Here is a 16686-nt window from a genome sequence, read left to right as displayed (position 1 = left end):
AAAGTAGTTTTAATCCATGCTTATAATAGCTGGCAACAGTCCTCATTTGCTTGGAAGGTAATGCTTTAATAAGCACAAGGGAAAGAGCAGCCCCTTGTACCTACAGCAAGGAAGGAAAAAGATCCGAGAGGTACATTATCACTCTCATCTGAAATGCATGGGGTGAAGCTGCATAAAATTTAAACCAATAAGTGTGCGCGACGGTACTTGCACTTGAGGAGATGTTGCTACATAGTGCTTATTTTTTCAAATCCATTAGTGCTGCACTTTCTTGGAATGTTTTATTCAAGAATTGAGGGAATACTTTCCCTTTGCTTTGTGTTTATTACTTAACCTTGATATTCAGAACCTTTATTGCTTAACCTTAGGAAACCAGATTGGTTATACCTTCTACAAGTAGGTACCCACAATGTGGGAGGCACAGAGCTGTCGTCAGTCTGTCTGTCTGTGCAGGGCTTGGGCACTATTAAGGCTCTCAGACCTTTCCTCCCACGCCAGCTTGGCGCAGGAGTAATAGGAGGTGTGCAGTGATGTTTCTCCTGCTTTGCCACCAGAAACGGCAGAAGAGCTGAAACAGAAACTTTATCTTGAAAGTGTGGTTCGTCTTGCCTGACATCTGCAATGTAAGATGACAGTGTTAGCTGTGTAGGTAATTAAGCTGGCTCATTATTTACATTATTTCTATAGACTTTGGAGAGAGATAAGCACCTCCAGCAGCAATTTGTTTCTTAAAATGGGTGAGAACTCTGAAGTCGCCTAAAAAAGCACACTCCATGAACAAGAATCCATGTCCAATATCTTTAGGCAGCCAGAGTGAGCTGAGCTGAATCCTGCCCTTACAGCATATCTTAGTGGAAAATGTGTCCTATGCAGTTATAATCTTCTGGCTTTCTCATTTATCACTCAGAATATTTTGAGAACAAAATTATTTATTTAAAAAAGAAAAAATAAAAATCATGGAAAATGTTGAGAATAAGACAATAGTGGGTGGGTAGGAAGTTCCCTATCAGCACTACCCATGTGAATCTACATCCACTGGCTTCCACACCCATACAAATATCACTTCTGCACATGGCCCATCAGTGTCTATTAGTGATATGAAAAATAGCGCTGGCTACTTTGGGCTGTCTGGGAAGGAACAGTTTACTTATTCCTTGAGATTTAATTTTACCTGAATGTCTTAAAATCAGAATCTTTGTCCATCTCTTCCTAAAATATTCCTTGTTTACATGAAATTCCAATGGTTTGTACTGAAAAAGCTGGACATCTCAAACCAACCTGCTATTTTAACTGATTTTACAGATAGATAGATAGATTTTTCATGAGATGACATCACTTGAGAAAATGAAACGTAAATACTTCTTGTGGCCTGTTTTCTCTGTTGTCTTTGGTGATTCTCTGCCTATATATGTTTTCATCAGGTAGAGAACTATTGATAAATAACATTCAATACATGTCTAAAAATACAATATTTTATTCTCTACTGCAATTATAACAAACATTTCTTCTTGATCAACTAAATGACATTTGTTGCAGGAATTATTACTAGGGCAATTTCCACACATTGCTTGTTACAAACAGACTAACCCGATGCCTACAATTAAAAGAAATCAAGCCAGCTGAGAAGGTTCAAATACACGACACAAACTTGACTAAATAGCAACATGACATAAAGGGATGCTGTAATGTCTCCATGATAATAGTTGCAAGGGCTTCTGTATGCAAAATGTAAAAGACCTCTTTTCTGTATGCTGCCATATGTCCACTGCAATTTGTGGACATATGGACGTAGGACTCTCTCATGTGTAATGTATATCACACAGACAAAAATAAAGCAGGAGCAAAGGGCTAATATCATGAACACTGTTTAGAGGACAAATTAAAATGTTTGTTGTGGAGAAAACAAGGATGTACTAATTAATAGCTCTAGATTGCTTACTGGCAGTTGCTCTGACAGCCCCAGGTTTTTGACAGGTTTCAATAAAAGACAAAGCTGCATAAAGCTAAATATGTGACTTTAAAGGTAATTCCTTAGATAAGGCCTCTTTTTGCAGGCAACACTCTGCTTGATCTTTTAAATTGCACTTTGCAGTGTGAATTAATCTATCTGCAAGTTTAGGTATAATATTACTTGTCCTTATTACTTTCTACCAGTGCTCACTGGATGTGATGGGGGGTTGCAAGCATACAGACGGAGTAAGAAAGCTCTCAAGAAGTTTTTTATGTTGCTGAAAACATTTGGAACAGAAGTTTTATTTCCTAGCCAACAAGAAAGTGATAATGTATATCGAGTGATACATGCTTGTTGCGCTTTCATTTATCTTGAACACAGAAGTTTCCTGTTAAATATTGCTTTGCCAGCAATCAAAATGATGTAGGCTTAACCCTCACCTCTTTGAGAATCAGAAATGATCTAAATCAACACTGATGCTCTCTTCACTTAGTGAAGCCAGCCTTTTGTATCTTCTTGCAAAGAGATGCAGGCTGAAGAAAAGGGTAAGAAAGACTACCTGACACCCAGAAAGAATGGCAAAAGAGGCTTACAAGTTAAAAATGCATGGTATCATTGAGTGTGCTACCTCACTGTATTATTTTAAAGATTAGCTTTAAATTTTCTCTTTTGCTTTGCAAGCTGAAGAATGGCACTAACTTAGGAAAGGACAAAAGGATTTTTACGGCAGATCGAAGCTGTACCCTGAATATTAAGAGCACAAGTGAGATCTGCAGCTAATGTGTGCATAGCAACTTGCTTTCACAGGAGAGACACCAATTTCTCCCCCAGAGAGATTAATCTCCTCATAGATGAGTCATTCGAGCATAAAGAAATGTTCTTTGGACATGGTGCACCAAATGGAAGCCCATACATCAGACAATGATGGTGTATTATATGGAGACGTTTATAGGATTGGGACATGCCAGCTGGGATGTGCAGCTTTAAGGGAATAAAAAAAAAAACAAAAAACAAAAAACGATTTAAGGTGGATCTGCAAAGAAAATTACTCAGACAACACTGTAAATGAGAGTACATTCACTTCTCACCTTATACGTATTTCCAGAGAAAGGGGGGGGAAGCCTGTTCTTATGGAAAATATTTACTGAGATTGGTATCTCGGCTTTTTTCAGTTACATGTTCCAACCTCTGTGACAAAATAATAGGATTGCTGCTCCTTGTAAGAGCTATACAACTGGGAGCATGCTCTGGCCAGGCCTCACAACACTGCTGTAACTCGGATCCTTTCTGATATTGTTATGTTAATAACAGTCATACTGACAGTTTTGATAATTCCTGCAAAGGCCGTGAACAACTGCAATCTGCCAAGGTTTCCTGAATGCATGTTTGGAGAGTTGGTTGTTAACAAGTATTCAGAGACATGAACTGTTAACTTTTAGACTGAAGATGGTAAGAAAAATGGTGCAGGACGAGTGCTCTCCAGCACCCAGTCCACTACCAGGGTGAGCAATCACACAGCATAAGCCTATGTATTTGTTAATAAAACACAACTGACTTGTAAATCCAAACCTACAAATCAATTATGGTGCATACTGCCCAGTGACCACCTTTTTTTTTTCATTTGATCAAATTCCACTGATCACAGCTTCCCTGCATTGCCAGCTCGTGGGTGGAAGAGCACTGGTTAAAGTGGGCTTTCTCTCAAACTAACAAGAGCACTTCAAGTGTGTTTCCTATTTCTGCAAGTAAGTATATAGATGTGCTAAGTAAATTGCTATTAATTATTCTGTGCATAATTAACTTCCTCTGCACTTAGGCAGCACTCTTCCCTATGTAGGCAGACACAAGTCTTGACAGAGTGATGTATTTCACAAGATGTGATACTTAAAGCCTTTCCCAAGCCCAGGAAGGACAATGTGCTCTGGAGTTGTGGCTCCATCAGTTCACTCTAGGAAGAGGTAAACAAGTGATGCATGCTTATGTGTCTATAATAGCACAAGCCGGGGAGGGGGGGTGGGGGTGGAAATGACATCCAGAATCACAGGTAACCCCACAAATATACCTGTGCTGTGGGCTGCGAGGGCACAAGTGTAGGACTGGTAGGGACAGATATAAGAAAATGTACTGTACACAGAATCACAGAATCACAGAGTGTCTGAGGCTGGCAGGGCCCTCTGGAGCCACCCGGTGCCACCTGTGCCCAAGCAGGGACACCCAGAGCAGGGTGCCCAGCACCACATCCAGGCGGCTTCTGAAGGGCTCCGAGGAGGAAACCCAACAGCCTCTGGGCAGCCTGTGCCAAGGCTCCATCACCTGCACAGCACAGAAGGGCTCCTGGTGCTCAGGGGGAGCCTCCTGGGGGCCAGGTTGTGCCCAGGGTCTCCTGTCCTGGCACTGGGCACCACTGAACACAGCCTGGCTCCGTCCTCCCTGCACCCTCCTTTCAGGGATTTACAGACAGTGATAAGATCCCCATGAGACTCCTCTTCTCCAGGTTGAATTGCCTCAGTCCTCAGCCTTTCTTCATAGGAAGGTCTCAGTTCTTTCAGCATCTTCATAGCCCTCTGCTGGACCCTCTCCAGTAGCTCCATGTCCCTCTTGTACTGGGGAGCCCAGAACAGGACACAGTGCTGCCTGTATGGCCTATTCTGTTTTTAATTCTTATTTTCTACAGTTTGCTTGTGATCACTTCAATTATTCCTATTTCTACTTTTCTCTGACTACTTTCAAGGCTTTTCTTGGTTGGTTGGTTGGTTGGTTGGTTTTGTTGGTGGTGGTTTTGCACTTTTAGTTTTTTTTTCTTATTTTTTTTGTTTTGTTTTGTTTAGTTTTGAACTATTTTCCTCTAATATAGAGAAGTATTGCCTAGCTCTCTTATAGGAAGCAACTTTTAGTCCATATTTGCTCTTGCCTTTTGGGTATTTTCCTATGGCAACTTCTCTGTAAGAGGAACTGGCTTAGATTTATGTTCCAACCTTACAAGTTCATAGCTCTCCCTTCGCAGCACTTGAATCTGTTTATATCAAGTGCCAACACAACTCTTGGGATAAAATAGAGCAGCTGAGTTTTCTGCCCCAATGCTGCCTGGCGATGTAGCACAAGGTGGGCATATGCCATCTGTCCCACATGTGGCTGGAATAACTGCTCTGCCCCCTTGCAGACCCCTGCAATTCCTGTTAGAATAAGAACCAGAAAAACAGGTAAACCCTCCAGAAAGTTTCATTTTAGTAAAAACAATGAAACAAACAAACAAAACACAATCACAAAATATTGACCAAACTTTTCCAAGACTATGCCCTTTTCACTTCCTCTCATCTTATTTTTAATGGACATACTCTTTGCTCTTCCATGCAAATAAATAGTGTACTTTTTCATTTTGCATGCTGTCTGTACTGTTCCAGACTTGAGGCTGTGAGTGTTTACCTTGCATACTATCATCTTTTCATATCATAAAAATTTCTAGTGGTAAATAGTGTCTAAAAGGCAAGCTTCCTGCTTAGGATATTTAACTTTACTTCACTTCCCTGGCAGGAAATCTGGATTCTAAGAATATTTCAAAGTGTGCTTTAATGGATGGTTGTCAAATATTTTCAATTTTAAATTCCACTTACCTATATCAGGAGAAGTGGTTGTGGTGTGGGGTTGTTTTTTTTTTTTCAATAAAATATTTCATTTTAAATTCATTCTTGCCTCAGAAACACATTATATTTTTGGTACATGATATACAGTAAGGAGAAATCATGCATATTTTATGTGCAACACATATTGAATTTGTAATATGTGTCTGATAATGACTCTGTACTAATCTCCTATTCCTTTACAGTTGCAATGTAATTTCTGTCCTGAGCTAGACAAAGTCTGCTTTAGTGCTACTTACTTGCTTATACAGTTGTGGGAAACCTATAAATCTGATTGGAGTCTCTGATTAGACTTTTGTACACCAAGGAGAAAAATTATACATCCTGATAAAATAGAATCCAAGACTTGTTTTCTTCTGGACGGTTCTTGTCTTTTAGCAGTTGGAGGCTTTGTTCAGGCTTATGTACTTCTTGTGTATGTTTTGTTTTAGATATATTAGGAAAAGTTTTTGACTAAACATGGCTTCACTTGGCAGAGAGACTTTTTTAATGATTTCAGCAGACTGAGTTGGAACAAGTGCTCATGCTGCCATAAGGAGAACTAATTATTAGACTTGGGGGTTTATGTATGTATATTTATATATGTATCTGTAAAAACATAAGGGAATAAATGTAATGGACGCCTGATATCCTTTGCAAGTCCTGCATGAAATAAAAGCTTAGCAAGAGCAGGGAGGTAGAACAAGTCTATGAACAGCATCAGGAAAAATGAGACTGAGAGCTAAGAATTATTCATTTTCCCACAAGATGGTTCTGACTTCATGCCAGAAGGTCAGCATCTGATAAAGTATTTTACACTGGTGCCTTTCTTTTTTTCCACAATCCTTATGAAAGTGAACCATGTGGACTTAAGTTGGTAAAGGACAGTCATAGATTTCAATTTCCACATAACTCCGCCAAGAGAGTGGTAGATAGCTAACATTTTCATTTGTTAAATAATAGACATAAAGTCTTTGTTAATGCTTTGCAATAAATAGTAGTGTCATTTTTACGGCACATTTTACAGTGTCAAAGGGAATCCTCTTATTTCAAAATGCAACATCAAAACATGATCTTTTAACATCTTCAAAGGGAGAGCCAGTAACTCCTCTCCCCCTTTTCCCTCCCTTCAACTCTCGGCTTTTAGTGAACAAAAGGAAGCCCTACCTAGGAAAAACATCTCATCCCTCATGGAATCCAGCCCAGTTGGACTGTGTTCCTGCCATGCAGGGCAGCATGTTGCTATATGCTAGTTTTCTCTATTACTGAAAGCACACATTTAAACATTTCCCTCAATCAGAGCCCATGGTCTGGAAAACAGACATAATTTTTACTGGCATCTCCTCCTCCTGAGACTTAGTAAGCTGTTTGGGGACTGGCACAAGCCTGGGACCTCCTCCAAGCCACTTGCTTAGAAAATTGGAGCAAATGTATCCTGAGTGAAGTGATTTCAGAAGAGTACCCTCTGGGATCCCCTCAGATGTAGGTTTCCACGTCTAGGCTTGAAGATTCTCCAGACTAATGCCAGACATTCCCAGGCCACCCAACCAGGGAAGTCGGCAAATTGGTGCAGAATGGAAGGATCTCATGATTGTTACCTAAATATTGCTTCTTGCACTTTAAAGAAGATGAATGATTTTGAATATTACTCTTACTGTATGTTAGTACAATTCCCAGAACATTAGACTCTGATTTCTGAAAATATTGATGCTGCTCTTCTGTTCTTGAATACCATCACTTATTTCTTTGGTTCCTTGGCTCAAACTGATCACCTGAAGTATTCCTGGGCAGTCACCTCTCCTGTGTGACTCTTCTGCAGCTACTTGCTCGCAAGCATACTTATGTTTCTAGACATGTAGGTAATTCTCAGGGGAAAAAAGGAATAGTTGGAGAGGACCTGTGTTTTGACTGGCTTTTCAGTGGTTTAATGAGTCAGACTTGCTCCTCTCTGTAGACACAGGCAGCAGGAGCAAACTCATGTATGGATATATCAACACTGGACCTTACCTGGAGAATGAACTAATTCTTTTTGTTTACTTTGTCAAAGCAATCAGCAGATGAAATTGGAGGGAGAACTGCCAGATCTTCAGGGAGAACTGAAGACTGTCATCAGGAAATGGTGAGACCCTGACCACAGACTAAACCCACAGCTGTGACAGATGTGATGGTGGTTGGCTTTATGCCAGATCTAAGTGGGAACTTCACCCATGTACGTGTCCTCATGTAGCAACTTCACATAATGTGCAAGCACCAGCTGATGTTCCATTATTCAGCACCGAGTTGCTAGATGGGAAGTCTAATGTGGGTGTTGCATAGTTTTTACCTGAGGGAAAGTAACTTTTATTTTAGAGCTTGAGATCTGTCAGCTGATGAGCATATGAACTGTAATCCCATTGTCCATGTACTGTTTTCCTTTTCTTTTGGGTCATCCTTCCCCTGCCCCTCTCCCCCCAGAAAAAACAAACGGGCATGTGTGCATCACAGATAACAGTTTGGTTCCTACAGATTTGCATCCCTCAGAGCAGTCTCTGGTATCTAATCAAGAGGTGATTTTGGTAACACCTTGTCTGTGTTTTCTGTGTGAACTCAGTGTGAAATCTCAGTGTGAAGAAAAAAAAAAAAAAGGAAAAAAAAAAAAAAAAAGGAAAAAAAAAACTTTTAATGCAGCCTTTCCTGCATTTGGGTATAAACAGTATTAACAGTGTTTCCCTTTCCTACCTGGCCACCTAATTTCTCAGAAGCTGTTGGAACAGAACTTATGCAAAACCCTTACAATTCTGTCCAATTTGGTTGAAAGTAGCCAAACATTTCAAGAGTTACATGCAAGAAAAATCCATCCCAACTCTTTGAATACACAAACTTATTTTCTTTAAAAAATCAGGACCAAAAAAAAGGACTTTGGTATCTTGATCCAGCCACCAGGTACCAATCAATCAAACAAAGGAACAATAGAAAATGACTCAAGAAAAATGCAAATGATTAATAAATATTTAAAACTTGATTCCTCCTCAGTTTGAAAAGGTGAATTAATGAACACATCAGTCAAACCCCTGAAATCCTGAAACCTTCAATTTACTCTTATTGTAATTGCATGGCAGAAAAATAGCCTTCACCCAGAGATACCCACTAAAATGTAATTAACCTTTTGTTTGTGGAAGAACTTTCTTGGGGAATTTCAGATGCTTATTTGGAGCTCTCAAGGGTATTGAATCTTTAACAAAGACATCATTTCTCATCAGTGCTCATTTGTTACTGGAGTTAAATGGGTGTTAAGGAAAGTAAAGAATCCAGAGAATATAGCTAAAATAATCTGTTTTCTGAGTTGCTCAGATTTCTTTATTATCTCAGGATGTAACTATTTGACTAGTTCTGCAGTTAATACACTGTCCTCCAGGGTAGACACAACTTGATTTTTTAGCATTAAGTTCCTTTAAAAGAGGCAGAAACTCTCCTTTGATTTGTTAAAGATGTTTTGTCTTAGGAAGTTTTCAAGGCTTTCATAATTATGTACTCAAATTCATAGAAACAATATCCTTATTGCCCTCTCTTTGGTTGACTTCTAAGTTCTTTAGCTCCAAAAATCATACAGCCTTAACTGTGACCCATTCTGTGTATCTGAGAACACAGACAAATTCTGTTACAATCAAATGGAACTATAAAACAAATCCTTGGAGGAACAAGCATTTGTGAAGCACCTATGAAGTACCTTCATAGATTTGTTTTCATGTAACATAAGTTACATGAAAATCAATTAACTTGGGTTAAGAATTCTAATATTGATGAATCTGAAAGAAATCTGGGGAAGATAAATCAGCTATAGTCTCCACTGTATTAAAACCATATTGCATTCATTAGATGAAAAATGTTCTCCTGCATACTAATGTAATTTGATTTTAGCTATGGGATGGATAAAATGGTGGTAGTGACTTGTACATATCTTTATAAATACCTCTACATGTGAAAACAAGATACACATTAATAGCTGTAGTTTACAAATAGTAGCTGAATATCTTGAGGACTCATCACAGAGATGCTTTGAAAAACATACAGGAGGTCTAGGCCAAAGATCTAAAAGCAATTCTTATTTGATTGTTAATGTAGTAATAACAATACATATCAAGACATATTTTAATACAATATTTTGGGGCTATATTAATAAAGGGGAGATATTTGGATTCTACTGAAGTTACAGCATCACATCATGCATTATCAGATTACCTTTAATTATAACAAAATATTAAATAGTCTACTTTTCCTTCCTTAATGTAGTAGCATAAATACTCATGTTTCTGGAATTAAGCTCTGACATTCGTATCTTCTAGGACAAAAAAAAAAAAGAAACATTTTTTTGTGGTCACCCACATCAGCTGACCAACCAAGAGTATGAAGTCATAGAATCACAGAATGGTTTGGATTAGAAGGAATGTTAAAGATCATCTAATTCCAATACCACTGACATGAGCAGGGACACCTCCCACCAGACCAGGTTGCTCAAAGCCCCATCCAGCCTGGCCTTGAGCACCTCCAAGGATGGGACATCCACAGCTTCTCGGGGCAGCTTGTGCCTGTTCCTTACCGGCCTCAGAGTAAAGAACATCCTCCCAATATCCAATCTATATCTACTCTTTTTTAGTTTAAAACCATTCACCACTGTCCTATCACTACACTCCCTGATAAAGAGTCTCTCCCCACCGTTCTTGTAGGCCCCCCTTTTAGGTACTAGAAGGCTGCTATAATGTCTTCTCAGAGCTTTCTCTTCTCCAGACTGGGCAAACGCAACACCCTCAGCCTGTCTTTGTAGGAGAGGTGTTCTAGCCCTTTGATCAGCTTTGTGGCCGTCTTCTGGACTCATTCTAGTAGGTTCATGTCCTTCTTGTGCTGGGGGCCCCAGAGCTGAATGCAGTGCTCCAGGTGAGGTCTCACGAGAGCAAAGCAGAGTTGGACAATCACTTCCCTTGCCAGGCTGATCACACTTCTTTTGATGCAGCCCAGGATACAGTTGGCTTTCTGGGCTGCAAGTGCACATTGCCAACTCACATCAACCAGCCTTCCCAGGTTCTTCTCCTCAGGGCTGCTCTCAAGCCATTCTCCACCCAGCCTGTACTTGTGCTTTGGATTGCCCTGGCCCAGGTGCAGGACCTTTCACTTGGTCTTGTTGAACGTCATAAGGTTAGCACAGGCCCACCTCTCAAGACTGCCCAGTTCCCTCTGGATGGCATCCCCTCCCTCCAGTGTGCTGACTGTATTGCACAACTTGGTGTCAGCGGCAGACTTGCTGAGGGTGCACTCAATTTCACTGCCCATGTTACCAACAAAGATGTCAAACAGTGCCAGTCCCAATACCAATCCCTGAGGAACACCGTTTATTACTGAACTCCATCCACTTAGACATTGAGTCATTGACCGCAACTCTTTGAGTTCAGACAGCAAGCCAATCCAACGTTATATGGACTATAGAATAACAGATCAGGTACTGTAAAGACAGGAGTTACACTCAGGAGTTACACCTTCCCTGGTGCAAGAAGAGAGCCCATGGAGAACTGTGCTTCACTCTATGTCTGCAAGAACAGCTGGGGTGGGACAATGGCAATCTCCAACAAACCTTTCCACTGAGCTTTAGCAAGAACCCCAGCCTTGATCCTGCCTAACTGATTACTGGAAAAGCATGGCTTTGTATAAGGTTGCACATGCAGGATATGATTAAGGTGCAGAGGTGGGGTCGGTTAGGGGTGACTGAGCTGAACACTTCGTTTTTAGCCATAGAAAGAGATCAGGTTCGTCAAGCAGGATCTGCCTTTCATAAACCCATGCTGACTGGGCCTGATCACCTGGTTGCCCTGTAAGTGCCATGTGATAACACTCAAGATAATCTGCTCCATGAGTTTCCATAGTACTGAGGTCAAAATGACAGGCCTATAGTTCCCCGGGTCTACCCTCCTGACCTTCTTGTAGATGGGCGTCATGTTTGCTAGCCCCCAGTCGACAGGGACTTCTCCCTATAGCCAGGGCTGTTCATAAATGATGGAAAGTGGCTTGGCCAGCTCCTCTGCCAGTTCTCTCAGTATCCTTGGGTGGATCCCATCTGGCCCCATCGGCTTGCATACATTCAAGTGCCGTAGCAGGTCGCCAACCACTTCTTCATGGATAGTGAGGGCCACATTCTGCTCCCCATCCCCTTACACCAGCTCAGGGTACAGGGTATCCAGAGAGCAACTGGTTTTGCCGCTAAAGACTGAGGCAAAGAAGACATTAAGCACCTCCGCCTTTTCCTCATCTTTTGTAACTAAGTTTCCCCCCCACATCCAGTAAAGGCTGGAGATTCTCCTTAGTCCTCCGTTTTGCATTAATGTATTTGTAAAAATATTTTTTGTTGTCTTTAACGGCAGTAGCCAAATTGAGCTCCAGATGAGCTTTGGCCTTTCTGATTTTGCCCCTGCACAGCCTTGCAACATCCTTATATTCCTCCCGAGTGGCCCACCCTCTTTTCCAAAGATTACAAACCCTCTTTTTTCTCCTAAGCTCAAGCCACAATCCTCTGTTCAACCAGGCCGGTCTTCCACGCCAGCTCGTCTTTGAGCACGTGGGGACAGACCGCTCCTGTGTCATTAAGATTTCCTTCTTGAAATCAACCTTCCCAGGTTCTTCTCTTTAGGGCTGCATTCAATCCATTCTCTGTCCAGCCTTTTTTTTTTTTTTTTTTTTTTTTTTTTTTTTTGTGCTTGGCAGGTCATAGGACTTCCTTAAATTTGCTTAGATTTAAATGAAAATATATGCTGAAATAATTTAACAATTCTCTTACAGATCCACAAATTCCTTTTCTTTCTTGCAACAGCATTGCATGTTGACACCTAGACTGATTTCATACTGCAATATTTGAAGCCAAATATCATGCAATGTCAAGAGTGTTCTTGACTGCTTACTTATTTTCCCAATCATTTGTCAGCCTAGCAGTTTCAGCACTGAAGAGTTAATATTTGTTTCCAGGTCATAAATAAAAATATTAAGTACATTAGGGACAAGAAACAGTTCCAATGAAACTTGCTAAACATTGAACTTTGTGATAGCATTTTCAAATGTATGGCAACAAAACAAAGATATTCAAGTATATTATAGTTACATAAGAAGATGCTATATTCTAAGGTGAACCTCTCACATTCACAGGTTATAATACTGGACTAGACCTGATCTCTCTTAATTTCTCTAATCACAGACCATTTCTGCAAGAAGGATACTGCCTATTCTGCAGATATAGACCATTACAAATGTTTTCTGAGGGTGCTGATAACATTATGCAGACTGGTGATGAGACAATGTAGGATGTATCTTTAAAGGTATGAGCATCAACCAAAATTCTGCCTGGGTAGGTGTAGTTGCTTTAACCAGTTGCATCAGTTGCATGTAATCCATGATAACTGCTCTGTTTCTCAGCTGGTGATTTATAAATAAATGTCTGTTACTGTATGGTAAAGGTGCATGGCTTGAAAAGTAAAAATATAGTAGTACCAGGTAAAAACACTAATGGCAAACTTTTGTTAATTTTATGAGTATGGCCAAATTAATTACTCAATTAGAAATAAATAATAGGCACATGACCGAAGACAATAACCAATAAGAAAATCTGTGATACAAAGTACAAGGAGTTGTTTAAATGTATATTACAGGAAGCTGTGAAACTGCTCTTGGAGCTAGGCTTCTGGATAGAAGGTTGTCAGCATGGGTTGTTATGCAATCAATATATTTTATCATATTTTCAGACTGACATGTTGACCAAATAAATTAGTCTGTTTGATGAATCTGGTCTAAACTGATTCAATGATTAAAAGAAACAGAGTCTGTTAGAGATCCTAGTGATGGGTGGCGGGATGAACTTTGGACAATTTCTCATTTATGTTCAGATAAGTGCATTTGGATGGATTAATTAAGAGGTATTGCTATGTGCAATACCAACAGTGGTTAGTGGGATAGATAGAGACTTGAAAAAAAGAAACAACTAACATGAAGCAAAAAATATTTTTTTTTTCATTCACCTCCTTCAGCTTTATTTTCAACCAGCTGCACAAATGAGTCATTATGACATTCTATGTGTGATGAAAAGCTGTTTATTAAGCCTATAACTTTTTTCACAGTACGTGACTTCTGTAAAGATATCAACTCATTGCCTTCCAGATCTCTTGAATGACAGTCCTAAGAAATGTTGAACAAACTTCATTGAACTGAATCATAGCCGAAGCCATGCCAAGCCCCTTAGAATCAGCACTATGGTTTTTATGGTCCAGGAAAATTCTATATCCACATATGTTTAAAATTGTTTAAACACCATAGATCCTAAAAGATAAGTGCATTTTGCAAATGTAGAAGATGCGACAACATCTTTGTCAAAACTAGGGAAAAAAATCCACCTTCATACAAAGCCTGACATTCAAGCAAAATCAGATTTCTGAGTAAACAGCCCAGGCCTATATTCAAAGCAAAGACAAGGCACAGTACCATTCCAGTGACTATAAAATTACCACCTTTAGCTGCTATTTCATAACTGTTCCCAATGAAAAATAAATAAATAAATAAAAATAAAAAATAAATAAAATAAAATAAAATAAAATAAAATAAAATAAAATAAAATCAGTGAAAATTAAGTTAATTTGATGAAATCCTTATTTTACTGACTAAAAGAAATATCAGGTTTAATCTTTGTTTAGGAAAGTCAGTGATGCTACACAAACACTGTCACCAGCCTTGTGGGTCACAGTTCTAATAGGTTGAAGCTACAGACCTCATAAAATCAAGCGTAAACAATTTCTTTCAGTACCGTCTAAATCTTATGTTGAGGTTGAGTAGCCAGATTAAGTATTCATCTTGGTCCTGCAGTCAAAATATTAATTGAAATTTCAAGGATATCATTTTTTAAAAAGGAAGAGAAACTGAGGATGAGCTACTTATACATCAACATTCAAAAGCTTATCAATGTAAAGAAACATTCAAGAAGAATTTTTAATTGATAGGCACATAATCACAGTTCTCTAAAAGAAATCAGTGCACCCAGCATGAAACATATGAGTTTTACAAACATCATTTCAATTTTTTTTATTACCTACGAGCATTAGGATATACTTCCTTGACTCTATAATAATTGCTTGCAGTTAATTACAAATGAAACAGAAGTGCTGGTAATATTAGACTTGCACCCTGCATAAAGCTAGAAATTACTGCTATTACTCTTATTTGCTGAGAATATTGGGTCATAGATGCTAATTAGCAGTTCACAGCCCCCTACAGGAAAAAACTCATTATTATGAAAATCTGTCTTGGTAGCCAAAGCCACCACTCATGTCACTGTGAATGTTTTTGTCAGAGCAATTATAAGGTATGACAAAACTTAAGATTTACTTTTGTATGAAGAAAATTCTGAAGGTTAAAAATGCAACATGCTAATCTAGATGTTAATTGCCATATCAAGAAATGAGATTCTGACCTATTTTGTCTTAGTAAAATCTTGCTGTATATTGGGTAGAATGACAGCAATTTTTTATTAAGTGTGCACACAAACACCGTTTCTTTCAAAATATATAAAATGTAAGAAAAGCCTCTCCACAGGCAAGTAACAAACCAGAATAAAATAAGACATAAACAGCTAACAGAAATGAATGTTGCAAGGTCATACACCTAGAGCAAGTAACGCGATTTATTATTCATCAGTAATCTGGGGGGAACATTTCATTTTCTTATAAACAAGACCGGATTCAGGGAAAAAAAAAAAAAAAAAAAGCCTTGTTTACCCAGGTTTTCTGCAGAGTTTATTTGAAAAATATGAAGTAGAAAACAGTGCTTTTGTGTGATTTATTAAACTTTTCTCTCCATATCATATGAAAACAACTTTGTATGCTTGGGGAAAAGGAGACATTGAATAAAAGAGCAGCTAATCGTAATGCCAGGCTGAATTCTGCTTCTTTACTGAGGAAAAAAAAAAATAATGCTATGTTGGGTTGAATCAGTGGCTTAGGATCAGTTCTATCAGTCACTTAAAGGTGACTTAGTCATCACTCTTAACTTCAGACATGTAAAATTGGCAAGTAGTTTAAAATGCTTGGACTTGCCACATTGTGCAGAATGAGGACAATACACCATCCCAGAGAAACTCCTTACCAGCCTCTGTCAAATGGCTACAGGATGACCCTAAAAAGTAAGTGTAGAATAGAAGTCCAAAGCTTTGGACGGGAGAAAAAAAGTCTCATCTGTAAACAGCCTGAAGAGATGAATCCATCCCAAGACAGATATATTCAGCTGCTTATTGTTACACCAAGTACAACAAAGCGATGAAGGAAAAGCAGGAAATTGAATGACATAAATGCTATCATAGGAGGTGGAAGACGTTCATATGAATTATGCTGTGTTTAAAGAAAAATTGTTTCTCAAAATCATACTCTCCTTACATTAGGCCGAACCTTGTTTTCAGCAAAGCGAACTGGATTTCCATCAGTGGAAAGGAGAATGGGGTTTGACTACTAATACAACCATACTGATAATTAGTGTTGATAATAATGATAATTTTGATGATAATTAGTTTTATTTTGATCAGAAGGGATTTCATTATTTAAATATTTTATTTAAAAAAATATTATATTTTATTTAAAAAAACAAACACACAAAAAAACAGAACAATGCACTACTTGAAGACCCTTAACAAAACCAAGGAAAGGAAGGAAGAGGAAGAGGAAGAGGAAGAGGAAGAGGAAGAGGAAGAGGAAGAGGAAAAGGGAGAGGAGAGGAGAGGAGAGGGAGAGGGAGAGGGAGAGGGAGAGGGAGAGGGAGAGGGGAGAGGGAGAGGGAGAGGGAGAGGGAGAGGGAGAGGGAGAGGGGAGAGGGAGAGGGAGAGGGAGAGAGGGAGAGGGAGAGGGAGAGGAGAGGGAGAGGGAGGGGAGAGGGAGGGGAGAGGGAGGGGAGAGGGAGGGGGAGAGGAGGGGAGAGGAGAGGAGAGGAGAGGAGAGGAGAGGAGAGGAGAGGAGAGAGAGGAGAGGAGAGGAGAGGAGAGGAGAGGAGAGGAGAGGAGAGGAGAGGAGAGGGAGAGGAGAGGAGAGGAGAGGAGAGGAGAGGAGAGGAGAGGGAGAGTGAGAGGAGAGGAAA

Source organism: Netta rufina, assembly GCF_964035555.1.
Source record: "Netta rufina genome assembly, chromosome: 2".
Taxonomy (NCBI): Eukaryota; Metazoa; Chordata; class Aves; order Anseriformes; family Anatidae; genus Netta; species Netta rufina.
This window is presented reverse-complemented; position numbering follows the sequence as displayed.